General features: G+C 47.3%; 1 pseudogene; it reads right to left on the reverse strand.

Annotated features, from left to right (window-relative positions):
* Positions 1–297: 297 nt before the first annotated feature.
* Positions 298–14,400, reverse strand: LOC120050783 (annotated as a pseudogene).
* Positions 14,401–15,975: the final 1,575 nt, after the last annotated feature.

Genomic DNA, 15,975 nt, shown 5'->3' on the forward strand with positions numbered 1-15,975 from the left:
TGTTTTATGGGATGTCCTATCTCTGCATAGTGTATAGCTTATGTAGACTTGCTATAAGCGTTCATAACAGCTAATTGGCAGTCAACAACCAGCTCCCTGCAACATTCAGGTAAGGGTCAAACATGGACGAGTCCTGGCCTGTCATATTCAACATGTCTCTCACTGCGGTCACCCTCCTCTCCCACAGCACACGCGGAATCAAAGATGGTGTACACAGTTCCACTGGATTTTTATTCAGGCAAACAAACAATTTGCGGCATTTAGGGTTTTGGAATGCCACCGGTAAATCAGTTGGTGCTAGTGACTCATAGAGTCAGGTGTGAGTACGCTGGTGTTCCTGTAAGCTTCCTGACTGACTGAAACTCTTCCCACACTGGGAACAGTGATACGGCCTCTCTCCTGTGTGAATACGCTGGTGTACCTTTAAGTGTCCTGATCGATGGAAACTCTTCCCACACTGTGAACAGTGATATGGCCTCTCTCCTGTGTGAGTACGCTGGTGTGTCTTTAAATGTCCTGACACACTGAAACTCTTCCCACACTGGGAACAGTGATATGGCCTCTCTCCTGTGTGAGTACGCTGGTGTGTCTTTAAATGTCCTGACACACTGAAACTCTTCCCACACTGTGAACAGTGATATGGCCTCTCTCCTGTGTGAGTACGCTGGTGTGTCTTTAAATGTCCTGACACACTGAAACTCTTCCCACACTGTGAACAGTGATATGGCCTCTCTCCTGTGTGAGTACGCTGGTGTGTCTTTAAATGTCCTGACACACTGAAACTCTTCCCACACTGTGAACAGTGATATGGCCTCTCTCCTGTGTGAGTACGCTGGTGTGTCTTTAAATGTCCTGACACACTGAAACTCTTCCCACACTGGGAACAGGGATACGGCCTTTCTCCTGTATGAGTACATTGGTGTACCTTTAAGTCTCCTGATCGATGGAAACTCTTCCCACACTGAGAGCAGTGGTGAGGTCTTGGCTTCCCTGTGTCTCTGTGTTTCTGGGCGAGGAGTGTGATTGGGGTGCGATCTGGAGTTGTTGAACACCACTGAGAGCCACTGGGTGGTGCTAGTGTCTCTGATCTAATCCCTCCACTCCTCAGCAGCCTGACGTACTCTTCCCTGTGGCATCTCTTTATGTGCTTGTAGAGGTAGATCTGAGCCGTGAAGGAGAACGGACAACCAGAGCAGGGAAAGATCTGGGACGACTCATTCACACCTGAAAGGAAAGGAGAGAGGGAGGGGAGGAGAGAAACGGAAGGGGTGTTCAGAGAGGTCAAAGAGAATAGCAAGCTGGATAGAGAACTGAAGGGGTGTTCAGAGAGGTCAAAGAGAATAGCAAGCTGGATAGAGAACTGAAGGGGTGTTCAGAGAGGTCAAAGAGCATAGCAAGCTGGATAGAGAACTGAAGGGGTGTTCAGAGAGGTCAAAGAGAATAGCAAGCTGGATAGAGAACTGAAGGGGTGTTCAGAGAGGTCAAAGAGCATAGCAAGCTGGATAGAGAACTGAAGGGGTGTTCAGAGAGGTCAAAGAGCATAGCAAGCTGGATAGAGAACTGAAGGGGTGTTCAGAGAGGTCAAAGAGAATAGCAAGCTGGATAGAGAACTGAAGGGGTGTTCAGAGAGGTCAAAGAGAATAGCAAGCTGGATAGAGAACTGAAGGGGTGTTCAGAGAGGTCAAAGAGAATAGCAAGCTGGATAGAGAACTGAAGCAAATACTGAAAGAAAAAGAAAGACTAATGATATCATTATATTCCACTTGACTGGAATAGAGAGATGGAAAGAGAGGGGGATTGAACAGGTAGTTCTAGAGCAGTGGTAGTCACTACTATTCCTGGGGAAGACACATTTGTCAAACACACTCACTGGGTGACCTACCATAACCTACCCAAATTGATTCATATTCATGCTATTTGAAATACTATTAACAAGGACCATGAAGCTATTTGATTCACAATGTTTGGACACTTGGGAGTATCATTATCTCAATAATAGCACAAAATATGTCAAATCAGATAATGCCACATTTCAGTCTGAAGGAAGCAGTGGTGGAAAGTACTTAAGTAAAAATACTTTAAAGTACTACTTAAGTAGTTTTGTGGGGTATCTGTACTTAACTTTACTACTTATATTGTTGACAACTTTTACTTTTACTTGACTACATTCCTAAAGAAAATAATGTGGGATGTTACCCCACTCTTCCACCAAGGCACCTGCAAGTTCCCAGACATTTCTGGGGGGAACGGCCCTAGCCCTCACCCTCCGATCCAACGGGTCCCAGGCGTGCTCAATGGGATTGAGATCCGGGCTCTTCGCTGGCCATGGCAGAACACTGACATTCCTGTCTTGCAGGAAATCACGCACAGAAAGAGCAGTATGACTGGTGGCATTGTCATGCTGGAGGGTCATGTCAGGATGAGCCTGCAGGAAGGGTACCACATGAGGGAGGAGGATGTCTTCCCTGTAACGCACAGCGTTGAAATTGCCTGCAATGACAACAAGCTCAGTCCGATGATGCTGTGACACACCGCCCCAGACCATGACGGACCCTCCACCTCCAAATCGATCCCGCTCCAGAGTACAGGCCTCAGTGTAACGCTCATTCCTTTGACGATAAACGTGAATCCGACCATCACCCCTTTTGAGACAAAACCGCGACTCGTCAGTGAAGAGCACTTTTTGCCAGTCCTGTCTGGTCCAGCGACGGTGGGTTTGTGCCCATAGGCGACGTTGTTGCCGGTGATGTCTGGTGAGGACCTGCCTTACAACAGGCCTACAAGCCCTCAGTCCAGCCTCTCAGCCTATTGCGGACAGTCTGAGCACTGATGGATGGATTGTGAGTTCCTGGTGTAACTCGGGTAGTTGTTGTAGCCATCCTGTACCTGTCCTGCAGGTGTGATGTTCGGATATACCGATCCTGTGCAGGTGTTGTTACACGTGGTCTGCCACTGCGAGGACGATCAGCTGTCCGTCCTGTCTCCCTGTAGCACTGTCTTAGGCATCTCACAGTACGGACATTGCAATTTATTGCCCTGGCCACATCTGCAGTCCTCATGCCTCCTTGCAGCATGCCTAAGGTACGTTCACGCAGATAAGCAGGGACCCTGGGCATCTTTCTTTTGGTGTTTTTCAGAGTCAGTAGAAAGGCCTCTTTAGTGTCCTACGTTTTCATAACTGTGACCTTAATTGCCTACTGTCTGTAAGCTGTTAGTGTCTTAACGACCGTTCCACAGGTGCATGTTCATTAATTGTTTATGGTTCATTGAACAAGCATGGGAAACAGTGTTAAAACCCTTTACAATGTAGATCTGTGAAGTTATTTGGATTTTTACAATTATCTTTGAAAGACAGGGTCCTGAATAAGGGACGTTTCTTTTTTTGCTGAGTTTAGTTACATTTTGAATGCTTAGCAGGACACAAAAATGGTCTAATTCACACACTTATCAAGAGAACATCCCTGGTCATCCCTAATGCCTCTGATTTGGCAGACTCACTGAACACAAATGCTTAGTTTGTAAATGATGTCTGAGTGTTGAAGTGTCCCCCTGGCTATCCGTAAAACAAGAAAATCATGCCGTCTGGTTAGCTTAATATTAGGAATTTTAAATGATGTATACTTGTACTTTTACATTTGATACTTAAGTACACTGCTCAAAAAAATAAAGGGAACACTTAAACAACACAATGTAACTCCAAGTCAATCACACTTCTGTGAAATCAAACTGTCCACTTAGGAAGCAACACTGATTGACAATACATTTCACATGCTGTTGTGCAAATGGAATAGACAAAAGGTGGAAATTATAGGCAATTAGCAAGACACCCCCAAAAAAGGAGTGATTCTGCAGGTGGTGACCACAGACAACTTCTCAGTTCCTATGCTTCCTGGCTGATGTTTTGGTCACTTTTGAATGCTGGCGGTGCTCTCACTCTAGTGGTAGCATGAGACGGAGTCTACAACCCACACAAGTGGCTCAGGTAGTGCAGTTCATCCAGGATGGCACATCAATGCGAGCTGTGGCAAAAAGGTTTGCTGTGTCTGTCAGCGTAGTGTCCAGAGCATGGAGGCGCTACCAGGAGACAGGCCAGTACATCAGGAGACGTGGAGGAGGCCGTAGGAGGGCAACAACCCAGCAGTAGGACCGCTACCTCCGCCTTTGTGCAAGGAGGTGCACTGCCAGAGCCCTGCAAAATGACCTCCAGCAGGCCACAAATGTGCATGTGTCAGCATATGGTCTCACAAGGGGTCTGAGGATCTCATCTCGGTACCTAATGGCAGTCAGGCTACCTCTGGCGAGCACATGGAGGGCTGTGCGGCCCCACAAAGAGATGCCACCCCACACCATGACTGACCCATCGCCAAACCAGTCATGCTGGAGGATGTTGCAGGCAGCAGAACGTTCTCCACGGCGTCTCCAGACTCTGTCACGTCTGTCACATGTGCTCATGTGCTCAGTGTGAACCTGCTTTCATCTGTGAAGAGCACAGGGCGCCAGTGGCGAATTTGCCAATCTTGGTGTTCTCTGGCAAATGCCAAACGTCCTGCACGGTGCTGGGCTGTAAGCACAACCCCCACCTGTGGACGTCGGGCCCTCATACCACCCTCATGGAGTCTGTTTCTGACCGTTTGAGCAGACACATGCACATTTGTGGCCTGCTGGAGGTCATTTTGCAGGGCTCTGGCAGTGCACCTCCTGGCACAAAGGCGGAGGTAGCGGTCCTGCTGCTGGGTTGTTGCCCTCCTACGGCCTCCTCCACGTCTCCTGATGTACTGGCCTGTCTCCTGGTAGCGCCTCCATGCTCTGGACACTACGCTGACAGACACAGCAAACCTTTTTGCCACAGCTCGCATTGATGTGCCATCCTGGATGAACTGCACTACCTGAGCCACTTGTGTGGGTTGTAGACTCCGTCTCATGCTACCACTAGAGTGAGAGCACCGCCAGCATTCAAAAGTGACCAAAACATCAGCCAGGAAGCATAGGAACTGAGAAGTTGTCTGTGGTCACCACCTGCAGAATCACTCCTTTTTTGGGGGTGTCTTGCTAATTGCCTATAATTTCCACCTTTTGTCTATTCCATTTGCACAACAGCATGTGAAATTTATTGTCAATCAGTGTTGCTTCCTAATTGGACAGTTTGATTTCACAGAAGTGTGATTGACTTGGAGTTACGTTGTGTTGTTTAAGTGTTCCCTTTATTTTTTTGAGCAGTGTATATTTTAGCGATTACATTTATTGTTGATACTTTAAGTATATTTTAAACCAAATACTTTTAGACTTTTACTCAAGTAGTATTTTACTGGGTGACTTTCACTTTCACACCATTTCCAACTAAGGTATCTTTGCTTTTACTCAAGTAGTATTTTACTGGGTGACTTTCACTTTCACACCATTTCCAACTAAGGTATCTTTGCTTTTACTCAAGTATAACAATTGGGTACTTTTTCCACTGCTGGAAGGAAATATGTTTTGGGGTGATTGAAAAGCATCACAAAGCTATTGGAGTTCAGGAAAACATTACATTTTGTGTGCAATCTGTGTGTATGGTCCTCCGTGGAGAACCCATTTATTTCCACTGGTCATTCTGTGCAGATACATTCACATCACTCCACCTTCTAACAAGGCCTGCACAGCCTGTGTGTACAATAGATGGAAACAGACGATACGTGTTCCTGACAATCTTAGCTTTCAGGCATGGGGTCATGGTCGCTAATAGCGGCAACCGCTAAAAATCAGGAGACACATTTGTAGGAAGAAAACTATTAGAACATGAGCTAGAAACCGCTGTTACCTCTGTTTGCCCCAGCCGCTATAGCGGATATAGAAGATTACTCACGTAACCACGGTTCTATGAAGTAAGCTGTGCATTCAGCTGACTGAGGGAAACACATTCATTCAGATTATTGCACAATGACTGCCTGTTCTAGAGGGACGAGGAAAGGGAATAAGGAGAGAGGAAGAGAGAGAGAAAGCCCAAAAGTACCTCTAGCTGTGCTTGTTTTGTCCCAGAGGAAGTCGAAGATGATGCCCAGGTCTCTGGCGTATTCCTCTCCGTACCACACCAACAGCTCCTCTCCAACAGCTATAGGCTTACAGCAGCGGTACAGAATCCCTCCTCTGTACTGGAAGGCCACCAGATTCTGCTCTTCTTCACTACGGGCACAGTTCACATACCTGACAGAGAGAGGAGGAGTGGTAAGAGAGAGGGAAGGTATTTGGAATTTTATTAAGATCCTCATTAACTGTTGCGAAAGCAGCAGCTACTCTTCCTGGGGTCCACACAGAACATGAAACATAATACAGAATGACATAATACAGAACAGTAATAGACAAGAACAAATCAAGGACAGAACTACATAAAACAAATTAAAGTGGCAGACTAATTAAATTAAATCAATTCAGGGAAACTCAATATCATCAAACAAGATAAAAACACAGAAAACACAGAAGGATAGAAAGATGTAGAGACTGGGAGAGAATAAGATGGAGTGAGGGATGGATGGAGAGATAGAGAGAGATGGATGGAGAGATAGAGAGGGATGGATGGAGAGATAGAGAGGGATGGATGGAGAGATAGAGAGGGATGGATGGAGAGATAGAGAGGGATGGATGGAGAGATAGAGAGGGATGGATGGAGAGAGAGGGATGGATGGATGGAGAGATAGAGAGGGATGGATGGAGAGATAGAGAGGGATGGATGGAGAGATAGAGAGAGGGATAGATGGAGAGGGATGGATGGAGAGATAGAGAGGGATGGATGGAGAGATAGAGAGGGATAGATGGAGAGGGATGGATGGAGAGATAGAGAGGGATGGATGGAGCGATAGAGAGAGTGATAGATGGAGAGAGGGATGGATGGAGAGATAGAGAGGGATGGATGGAGAGAGAGGGATGGATGGAGAGAGGGATGGATGGAGAGATAGAGAGGGAAGGATGGAGAGATAGAGAGGGATGGATGGAGAGATAGAGGGATGGATGGAGAGATAGAGAGGGGGATAGATGGGGCGAGGATAGATGGAGAGATAGAGAGAGGGATAGATGGAGAGATAGAGAGAGGGATAGATGGAGATATAGAGAGGGATGGATGGAGAGATATGGAGAGAAGGATGGACGGAGAGATGGATAGATGGAGAGAGGGATGGATGGAGAGAGATATGGAGAGAGGGATGGATGGAGAAATAGAGAGGGATAGATGAGAGAGGGATGGATGGAGAGATATAGAGGGATGGATGGAGAGATAGAGAGGGATGGATGGAGAGAGGGATGGATGGAGAGATAGAGAGGGATGGATGGAGAGATAGAGGGATAGATGGAGAGAGATATGGAGAGAGGGATGGATGGAGAGATAGAGAGGGATAGATGAGAGAGGGATGGATGGAGATATATAGAGGGATGGATGGAGAGATAGAGAGGGATAGATGGAGAGAGATATGGAGAGAGGGATGGATGGAGAGATAGAGAGAGGGATGGATGGAGAGATATGGAGAGAGGGATGGATGGAGATATGGAGAGGGATGATGGAGAGATATAGAGGGATGGCTGGAGAGATAGAGATATGGAGAGAGGGATGGATGGAGAGACAGAGAGGGATGGATAGAGAGACAGAGAGGGATGGATAGAGAGACAGAGAGGGATGGATAGAGAGACAGAGAGGGATGGATAAAGAGAAAGCGAGGGATGGATAGAGAGGGATGGCTGGAGAGATAGAGATATGGAGAGGGATGGATGGAGAGACAGAGAGGGATGGATGGAGAGACAGAGAGGGATGGATAGAGAGACAGAGAGGGATGGATAGAGAGACAGAGAGGGATGGATAAAGAGAAAGAGAGGGATGGATAGAGAGGGATGGCTGGAGAGATAGAGATATGGAGAGGGATGGATGGAGAGACAAAGAGGGATGGATAGAGAGACAGAGAGGGATGGATAGAGAGACAAAGAGGGATGGATAGAGAGACAGAGAGGGATGGATAGAGAGACAGAGAGGGATGGATAGAGAGACAGAGAGGGATGGATAGAGAGAAAGAGAGGGATGGATAGAGAGGGATGGCTGGCTGGAGAGATAGAGATATGGAGAGAGGGATGGATGGAGAGACAGAGAGGGATGGATGGAGAGACAGAGAGGGATGGATAGAGAGACAAAGAGGGATGGATAGAGAGACAGAGAGGGATGGATGGAGAGACAGAGAGGGATGGATAGAGAGACAGAGAGGGATGGATAGAGAGACAAAGAGGGATGGATAGAGAGACAAAGAGGGATGGATGGAGAGACAGAGAGGGATGGATAGAGAGACAGAGAGGGATGGATGGAGAGACAGAGAGGGATGGATAGAGACAAAGAGGGATGGATAGAGAGACAAAGAGGGATGGATAGAGAGACAGAGAGGGATGGATAGAGACAAAGAGGGATGGATGGAGAGACAGAGAGGGATGGATAGAGAGACAGAGAGGGATGGATGGAGAGACAGAGAGGGATGGATAGAGAGACAAAGAGGGATGGATAGAGAGACAAAGAGGGATGGATAGAGAGACAGAGAGGGATGGATAGAGAGACAAAGAGGGATGGATAGAGAGACAAAGGGGGATGGATGGAGAGACAGAGAGGGATGGATAGAGAGACAGAGAGGGATGGATGGAGAGACAGAGAGGGATGGATAGAGAGACAAAGAGGGATGGATAGAGAGACAAAGAGGGATGGATAGAGAGACAAAGAGGGATGGATAGAGAGACAAAGAGGGATGGATAGAGAGACAGAGATGGATGGATAGAGAGACAAAGAGGGATGGATAGAGAGACAAAGAGGGATGGATAGAGAGACAAAGAGGGATGGATAGAGAGACAAAGAGGGATGGATAGAGAAACAGAGAGGGATGGATAGAGAGACAAAGAGGGATGGATAGAGAGACAAAGAGGGATGGATAGAGAGACAAAGAGGAATGGATAGAGAGACAAAGAGGGATGGATAGAGAGACAAAGAGGGATGGATAGAGAGACAGAGAGGGATGGATAGAGAAACAGAGAGGGATGGATAGAGAGACAAAGAGGGATGGATAGAGAAACAGAGAGGGATGGATAGAGAGACAAAGAGGGATGGATAGAGAGACAAAGAGGGATGGATAGAGAGACAAAGAGGGATGGATAGAGAGACAAAGAGGGATGGATAGAGAGACAGAGAGGGATGGATAGAGAGACAAAGAGGAATGGATAGAGAGACAAAGAGGGATGGATAGAGAGACAAAGAGGGATGGATAGAGAAACAGAGAGGGATGGATAGAGAGACAAAGAGGGATGGATAGAGAAACAGAGAGGGATGGATAGAGAGACAAAGAGGGATGGATAGAGAGACAAAGAGGAATGGATAGAGAGACAAAGAGGGATGGATAGAGAGACAGAGAGGGATGGATAGAGAGACAAAGAGGGATGGATAGAGAGACAAAGAGGGATGGATAGAGAGACAAAGAGGGATGGATAGAGAGACAGAGAGGGATGGATAGAGAGACAAAGAGGGATGGATAGAGAGACAAAGAGGGATAGATAGAGAGACAAAGAGGGATGGATAGAGAGACAAAGAGGGATGGATAGAGAGACAAAGAGGGATGGATAGAGAGACAAAGAGGGATGGATAGAGAGACAAAGAGGGATGGATAGAGAGACAAAGAGGGATGGATAGAGAGACAAAGAGGGATGGATAGAAACAGAGAGGGATGGATAGAGAGACAAAGAGGGATGGATAGAGAAACAGAGAGGGATGGATAGAGAGACAAAGAGGGATGGATAGAGAGACAAAGAGGGATGGATAGAGAGACAAAGAGGGATGGATAGAGAGACAGAGAGGGATGGATAGAGAAACAGAGAGGGATGGATAGAGAAACAGAGAGGGATGGATAGAGAGACAAAGAGGGATGGATAGAGAGACAGAGATGGATGGATAGAGAGACAAAGAGGGATGGATAGAGAGACAAAGAGGGATGGATAGAGAGACAAAGAGGGATGGATAGAGAGACAAAGAGGGATGGATAGAGAGACAGAGAGGGATGGATAGAGAGACAAAGAGGGATGGATAGAGACAAAGAGGAATGGATAGAGAGACAAAGAGGGATGGATAGAGAGACAGAGAGGGATGGATGGAGAGACAAAGAGGGATGGATAGAGAGACAGAGAGGGATGGATAGAGAGACAAAGAGGGATGGATAGAGAGACAAAGAGGGATGGATAGAGAGACAAAGAGGGATGGATAGAGAGACAAAGAGGGATGGATAGAGAGACAAAGAGGGATGGATAGAGAGACAAAGAGGGATGGATGGAGAGACAGAGAGGGATGGATGGAGAGACAGAGAGGGATGGATAGAGAGACAGAGAGGGATGGATAGAGAGACAAAGAGGGATGGATAGAGAGGGATAGACGGCTGGAGAAAAGACACACCTCATCCAGTTGGAGTGAGTGTCTCTCTTGGCATCAATGTACACGTCACTCTGCTTGCTTTTGTAGATCTGAGGACCAATTGCATCTCAGCAGTTATTTCACTCAGCCAATCAGAACTTGGTGTTGCGCTTTAATCAGACAGAAAGTCAGACAGACAGACACACCCACTCCTCTCACCACCCAGGAGTATCCACTCTCCATGTCCAGCTCCGTGTCTGTGAGTTCTCCTTCATACGGTCCGTAGTGCGTCCCTTGGGGCACGGTGTGTCCGTGGTTGAAGACCCCCAGCCCAGCTCCAGGGATGGCTGATGTCCTGACCTCCAGGCCGGGCGGCAGGGTGAGTCTGGCCCTGTCTGAGGCCCCCAGCGGGGCCGGGGTGTCTGGGATGATGTGGGGGGGACCGTGGAGCTCACACTCCTCGATGAAGAAAGACTTGCACTCCTCACAGACTGAAAGAGAGAGATGAGAAACAGCAGATTCTCTAGACAATATACAAACGAACCATTAGTTACAGGATTGTATCATGTATATGGGTCCTGAGATCCTCAAAAAGTTCTACAGCTGCAACATCGAGAGCATCCTGACTGGTTGCATCACTGCAGGCACGGCAATTGCTCGACCTCTGACCGCAAGACACTACAGAGGGTAGTGCGTACGGCCCAGTACATCACTGGGGCTAAGGTTCCTGCCATCCAGGACCTCTACACCAGGCGGTGTCAGAGGAAGGCCCTAAAAATTGTCAAAGACCCCAGCCACCCCAGTCATAGACTGTTCTCTCTGCTACCGCATGGCAAGTGGTACCGGAGTGCCAAGTCTAAGGCAAAAAGGCTTCTCAACAGTTTTTAGTCCCAAGCCATAAGACTCCTGAACAGGTAACAGGTAAATGGCTACCCGGACTATTTGCATTGTGTGCCCCCCCCCCAACCACTCTTTTCTGCTGCTGCTACTCTCTGTTTATCATATATACATAGTCACTTTACCTATACATTCATGTACATACTACCTCAATTGGGCCGACCAACCAGTGCTGCCGCACATTGGCTAACAGGGCTATCTGCATTGTGTCCCACCACCCGCCAACCCTTCTTTTACACTACTGCTACTCTCTGTTCATCATATATGCATAGTCACTTTAACCATATTTGCATGTACATACTACCTCAATCAGCCTGACTAACCGGTGTCTGTATGTAGCCTCGTTACTGTCATAGCCTCGCTACTGTATATAGCCTGTCTTTTTACTGTTGTTTTATTTCTTTACCTACCTATTGTTCACCTAACACCTTTTTTGCACTATTGGTTAGAGCCTGTAAGTAAGCATTTCACTGTAAGGTCTACCCCTGTTGTGTTCGGCGCACGTGACAAATAAACTTTGATTTGATTTGATATACTAGCCAGTAGATAAAACAAGACATTAGGGGCAATTTAACCAAATATCACAAAAATACTGCATCTATAAAGACCTTAAAAACAGGTCCATGAAGGTTTCACATAGAGATACACTGTATTTAGATGGAGACTCACAGAAGTAATCTTCGTCTCTCAGCTCCTCTTCCTCAGTATAGCTGACTCTGGCTCTGCTACGAAGGTTCACACCTCGAGTGTATCTCTTCACCTCTGACATCTGCTGTCTTCGCCACGCCCTCTTCATCCGCTCTGACACACACACTTGGTCCTATAACGACGAGGAGAGGAAATCGTTACACAGAGTAGCAACAGTGTAGTGGCTTACACCTGAGTAGAGTTGTTATTACTCAGAGACATGTACTACTACTGATTACTAAATACTTGCGAGGATATCTTCATGGAATAAGTCAACATTAATAAAATATCCTCTCTCCTTTGCTCTCTCCCTCCTCACTCACCCTGTGAGAGCTGCTGGGTGTGCTCTCTCCTTCACTCCCGCTTTCCTCCTCTCCCCCACTGTTCCCCTCCATCTCTCCTTTGCTCTCCTCCTCTACCCCACTCTTCCACTCTGATTCCATCTCTCCTTCGCTCTCTCTCTCCTTTTCTCCATCTCTCTCTTCGTTCAGCGGCTCCTGTTTCTCCTCTTCTCCCTCGCTTTCCTTCTCTTTCTTTGTCTTCCTCTCCGTCTCGTCCCTACTCTCTCTCGCCTCTCCTTCTCTCTCTCCAGTCAGCTCATCCAGGTGAGGTTGTCTTGAAGGTTCTCTTCCCGTTTTGTGACTGTCCCAGTCAGTCCACATCCAGGTGTAAATACGTGTCACCACTGGTCCTCTGCTCAGCTGGGGTCTGGCTGGGGTCGAAGGGTCAGACCATGTGGTTACCTGTGTAGCAGTGGACCTGGCTGAGGCTGGGCTCACCTCTGAGCTAGTCGAGGTTTTAGGTGTGGCTGTGGTGTCAGAACATTTGGTTCTGATTGGGGACGAGGTTACGGTCTGTGTCTCAGTAGGGGTTAAGGTCGCTGTGTTGAGGGTTTTGGTTGAGGCTGAGATAGCCTTAGAAGTGGAGGCTGTAGAAAGTGTTCTGGACTGAGGTGGTTTAGAAGTGGAGGCTGTAGAAGGTGTTCTGGACTGAGGGGGTTTAGAAGTGGAGGCTGTAGAAGGTGTTCTGGACTGAGGGGGTTTAGAAGTGGAGGCTGTAGAAGGTGTTCTGGACTGAGGGGGTTTAGAAGTGGAGGCTGTAGAAGGTGTTCTGGACTGAGGGGGTTTAGAAGTGGAGGCTGTAGAAGGTGTTCTGGACTGGGGTGGTTTAGAGGTGGAGGCTGTAGAAAGTGTTCTGGACTGAGGTGGTTTAGAAGTGGAGGCTGTAGAAGGTCTTCTGGACTGAGGGGGTTTAGAAGTGGTTTCTGTTGAAGGTGTTCTGGACTGAGGGTGTTTAGAAGTGGAGGCTGTAGAAAGTGTTCTGGACTGAGGGGGTTTAGAAGTGGAGGCTGTAGAAAGTGTTCTGGACTGAGGGGGTTTAGAAGTGGAGGCTGTAGAAGGTGTTCTGGACTGAGGGAGTTTAGAAGTGGAGGCTGTAGAAGGTGTTCTGGACTGAGGGGGTTTAGAAGTGGAGGCTGTAGAAGGTGTTCTGGACTGAGGGGGTTTAGAAGTGGAGGCTGTAGAAGGTGTTCTGGACTGAGGGTGTTTAGATGTGGAGGCTGTAGAAGGTGTTCTGGACTGAGGTGGTTGAGAAGTGGAGGCTGTAGAAGGTGTTCTGGACTGAGGGAGTTTAGAAGTGGAGGCTGTAGAAGCTGTTCTGGACTGAGGGAGTTTAGAAGTGGAGGCTGTAGAAGGTCTTCTGGACTGAGGGGGTTTAGAAGTGGTTTCTGTAGAAGGTGTTCTGGAATTCTTCTCCCTTCTCCTTTGAGTTTTACCCTGGTGTTGTCTCTCCAGGTGAGGGGTCCATTCTTCCTCTTCCTCTTCCTCCACTGTGTCACTAGGTCCTTGTGGGGGCGGTCTGCGCTCTCTCTCCCTCCCCTCCCGGCCACGCCTCATAAACACAGGGACCAGCGGCTGCAGACCTGGGGTGTATTCAGAGAGGTAGCACAATCCGAACTTTCCACATAGAAATATAATTCATAGAGAGGTCACGATTCCCTGATCAACCTGACAGACAATTATATCTGTTCTACACAACACATTTCTATCTGAGGCTAATGTCCTGAAACAGGCCCCTGAGGAACAACAGAGAGCATTATCCTTCATCACAATAGTCATGGCCTCATAGAGATATATAGAGATATATAGTACCTATAGCCAGCATGGCCAAGTGGTTCCTCTTCATGTTTCTGTAGCGCTTTTTCTCCCATTCCGCCAAACTGGTCCATTTGCTCTGGGAAAAATACACCTTCATCTCCTCACAGTCATCCTAAGAGTTAGCACAAGACAGGTGTGCACACAGACACAAATAGCATCGGCCTAATTAACTTAATAAGCACCAAAACATCTGAAAACAAATTGACGTTGGTGCTACATGCTAAAGTTAGGCCTACTGTTGTCCATTTTGAACCTCAAGTCATCGCTAGAACTCATCTCTCCACTGGTGTAGCACGTGTTCGCCTTTCCGTCCTCCGCTGCCTAATAAAGTCAAAACAAATGCAAGTTGAAGCTGCTATTTTACCCGTTGCACTGAATTCCTAAAATCACGTAAAACAAAAAGCATACATAGACCTACTACTGTTGGTCTACCTCCCCAGCCCAGGCAAGCATTTTGGGATCTTTTTTCTCCCCGACGTTCTGAGGGATATAACCCACATTTCTGTGGATAAGGCCTAGGACTAGAAAACTCGTGCACGCAGTTAGACATTTCGAATTGAAAGTTATCGTTGACTGTCTTTCTAACTAACACTGTAATAAAATACCTTACTAACCTAATGTGTTTGGGTCGTGGGTGCCAAGGGATGGTAGTCCAACAGAAGTTTTCCTCATATTTACTTTTCTTGGCAATACAATTGAGCCCTGCAGGTCAGTGACGTAAGCCTAGATTATGATTTAACGTTTTCATAACGGGCTCTAACCCCCATCCTCTGGTGTAGGATAGATGTGGTTGTCCCTGGAATCTGACCTGAGGCCAGTTTGAAGTTAGAACGAGCGGTTTAAAGTTAAAATGAGAGGTTTGTTAATCTGATCCTACATCAGCAGAATCCACCCAGGGCACCGTTAGATACCCATACAGTAACATATCGCATATCGCAGGCTGTTGCGTTTTCTCGGAGGAAGTAGCACTACGCGTAACAGTAGCCATTCTCCCCAACCCTCCAGTCTCAGGGGTGTGATGGATAAAGCCTCGCCGACCACAGACAATCTCTGCCCGTATCGATGTCTCTGTGTCCCTACCGACACCACCTGGGACATGCCATGATATGTCAGCTGGGTTATTTCTCACGCCGTCTCAATACAGGTGAAAGTGTGGAAACAAGGGATAACGAAAAAGTAGGATAACACGAGAGTTCGGTTATAGCGCGAATTGACTGCAAGCTGCTGGAGCGAACAGGGCAACGGTGTAATACAGTAGGCTAGTTAGTGCACCATTGACCATCACCCCATCACAGCGAAAGTGTTTTAGGGAATATCCCAATCACAGGTTTGTGAAATACCAGGATACGGGTTTAACTGACAGGTATGTTTTTTTCAAATACAATAATTGGTCCTGTGTTTCCCGCGGTGTGTGATTACATTAACTATCACTATTACCTGTTGTTATTAACACCTGTCATATAATGTCACTGTAGCCGATGTTATGTTTATACCCTGGCATCGCTGACCCAACTGTCTCAGTTATGTCCTTAGATGAGTGCCAGTAGTGCTATCAGTTTAAAGGTAGTGTAACTGTTAGGTCTAGATCCAGGGAAATATTACATGTACATAACGGCGTTGTTTGTGGGGTACAATTCATGTGATAGGAAGGGAAGAACGCACAGAAACACGGTTTTGAACGCGTCCTTAATTCAAAGGCAAAGTTGCAAGACTGTTGAAGCCCAGTAGTGTTCCAGTATGTTTGTGCTCATGTCTCAACCGTTCTGACAATGTTTACATTGACCTGTGCTGATGATGTCATGTCTCTCTTCCCAGGGGACTGTGAGGTGCCCGTCCATTCTCCTGGTGCTG

This window comes from Salvelinus namaycush, chromosome 7 (assembly GCF_016432855.1).
Source record: "Salvelinus namaycush isolate Seneca chromosome 7, SaNama_1.0, whole genome shotgun sequence".
In the NCBI taxonomy this organism is placed as follows: Eukaryota; Metazoa; Chordata; class Actinopteri; order Salmoniformes; family Salmonidae; genus Salvelinus; species Salvelinus namaycush.